Here is a 2,815-nt window from a genome sequence, read left to right as displayed (position 1 = left end):
TTGTAAATAGGATCACAAGTCCGCATCTTGTACAGCAATTAACCACTAAGAAGAATATATGCAGTGTATTATTTGTTGAAACTGTACTTCTGATTGGATTTGAAACTGTCTCATTGCTATCTGTTTATCAATAAAACTTTGAAAAAAAATGCTCAAAAGACAAAAAAAAGGGATACAGAGAAAGGACCATTTTGTATGTGTATATACAAAATAGTTAGGATAGCTATACAGCTACTTTCACTTAATTCAATGAGAAGAAAGATTTGTACTAATAGTGTTTGGACAGAATATCCTGCCTGCATCTTGAAGATAACAATGTACAGTGTATTAATTATTGAAACTGTCCTTTTAATCAGTTTTGAAACTGTCTCATTGCTATTTGTTTCTCAATAAAATAAAATAAAAATGTTCAAAAGAGTTCAACAAAGTAAAATAAAATGATATTAAACATTAATTCAAATATCAGTCTCAACAAAGGTAAATATACTGGCAGCTATATGACCTGCTATGCTGTAACAATGGTGAATAACCCCACTTTTTGTTTTCCACATGGTCTATGATATAATAGGTAGCTGTGCATGATGGTGCACACCTGTAATCCCATCACTATGGAGGCTGAGGTAGGAGAATTGCTGCAAGTTTGAAGCCAGCCTGGACTATAAAGTGAGTTAAAAGCCAGCCTGAACTACATAGCAAGATTCTGTTTAAAAAAGACAAAAAAAAGTGATAGGTTATAGAGGGCCTTTCCTGGTCCTCATTGCAGTCTGGGAAATTTATATTAGTAAGCCCATGAAAAAAATCATTGAAATTCTAGTTAGTTAATTCTAATCTACCACTACCAGTGAGAGTCATGGAAAGAATAAGGACACTAAGGTATATTTGTAGTTGTAGGGAGCCAAGGGGCTCCTAAGTCCAACAAGGGTGATGGCTAACCAGAAAAAATGCCTTGACTCAGGGTTGAACCTGGGTTTTATTAGTTTGTGAAAAAGGTAGTGGCTCAAGGATGACTGACTATGAGAATAGGGAAAGTACTATGAGCCAGGCTAAGTGGGAGACCTGAAATCACCTCTGAAATATGAAGAGAGAATAATATACAAAAACAAAAACCTACATAACACAATTTGAGGTAGTATCTAATGTTTTGGGGTCAGTGCTTTAGCTCTGTGTAATCTTTTATGCTCTGGGAAGTCATAGCCTCTTTATTTTGAGGCTCAATCCTAGCTGACAGCATGGCGCACGGTTGGCCAGCATGGCCCTACTCACACATGTTTTCTGGTAGCTATGGGGGCAGGGTAAAGTGAATTTGTTGCCTTGCTTCAAAGATTACACATCATTATCTCTGCTAGACCAATTTGCATCGCTTAAAGTGAATTGGAGGGATAAGGAAAAGTCCTAGCCAGCTCTGTACATATCAATATATAGAAATACAGCCAGGTTTAGACAAAATGGAGATAATTATTCTTCTTTCAAAGAGAGTCCTCCAGGTGGTCCTCCACAATAGGTAGATAGATGAATAGGATAGATGATGATGATAAATACATAGATACATAGATTTAAAAACAGTGATCTATATTTTAAATCCATATTTTGTTTTCTACACAGTTAATCTATATTTTGTTTTCTACACAGTTTTAAAGACTACTGTATTTAAAAGAATTAGTTTATTTTGTGGCACATACAATTTGAAAGATGTGACATCAGCAATAGATGTGGTAGGAAAGGAATCAAAAGAGAACAAAATTTCTATATGTCATTAAAGATAGTATAAGTTCACATTAGATTATTATAAATTTAAGATATTAAACATAATTCTAGGTTAGCCACAAAACAACTATCAGATATACTATGAGAAGGAATTCAAACATTTCATTCCAAAAAACAACTAAACACAAATGACAGTAGTGTATAAATGAAAAATTAAAAAGTTGTAAGATGTAGAAAAAAACCAAAATAGTATAGTTTACTGCTATATCTCATTTTCTGTCAGTAATTGCTTCAAATGTAAATGGATTATATTCTCAGTCAAAAGACAGGCTGGCAGAGTGAATAAAGCAAATGAGCCAAAAAAATGTGCTGTCTGTAGGAGACTTATATCTTCAGACACATATAGATTAAGGGTAAAAGGACATAAAGAGATATTCTAAACAGTAACCAAAAGATTCCAGAGTGGCTATGCTGATACCAGACAAAACAGACATTAAATCACAAAGCTGCAAAAGATAAAGTGTGTTATATGTGAACAAATGGCTTGATACAACAAGACTTCTCACTTATTAACATTTATAGACCTGATAACAGATCACTAAAATAAGTTAAGCAAAGAACACATATTTCTCAAAAGATAATGTAGAAATGGCCACTAAGTACTTAAAAAGAGTTTGACATAATCATTAGGAAAATACAAATCAAAACTACAAAAAATATGACCTCACATTAGGGTGATTGCTATCCAAAAAAGAAGAAGCAGAAGAAAAAAGAAAAGTGTTGATGAGGATATGGAAAAATCAGAAATCTTATGCACTGCTGATCAGAATATAAAAATGATACAGTCACTGCAGAAAACAGTGTAGCTAATCCTAAACATTTCTTTTGTAATTGTGTAATTTATTTCTATTAGCTTATTTTAAGGAATATTTAATATTTACTTTTCTTTTTGAGCAATTTTTTTTCCTACAGTTTTATTGATAACCATATAGCAATGAGACAGTTTCAAATCAAATCAGAAGTACAGTTTCAACAAATAATACACTGCATATATTCTTCTTAGTGGTTAATTGCTGTACAAGATGCGGACTTGTGATCCTATTTACAAACA

The sequence above is a fragment of the Octodon degus genome, unplaced genomic scaffold, assembly GCF_000260255.1.
Source record: "Octodon degus isolate 3935 unplaced genomic scaffold, OctDeg1.0 scaffold00125, whole genome shotgun sequence".
Lineage (NCBI taxonomy): Eukaryota > Metazoa > Chordata > Mammalia > Rodentia > Octodontidae > Octodon > Octodon degus.
The sequence above is the reverse complement of the archived record's forward strand: the minus strand, read 5'-3'. Positions refer to the sequence as shown.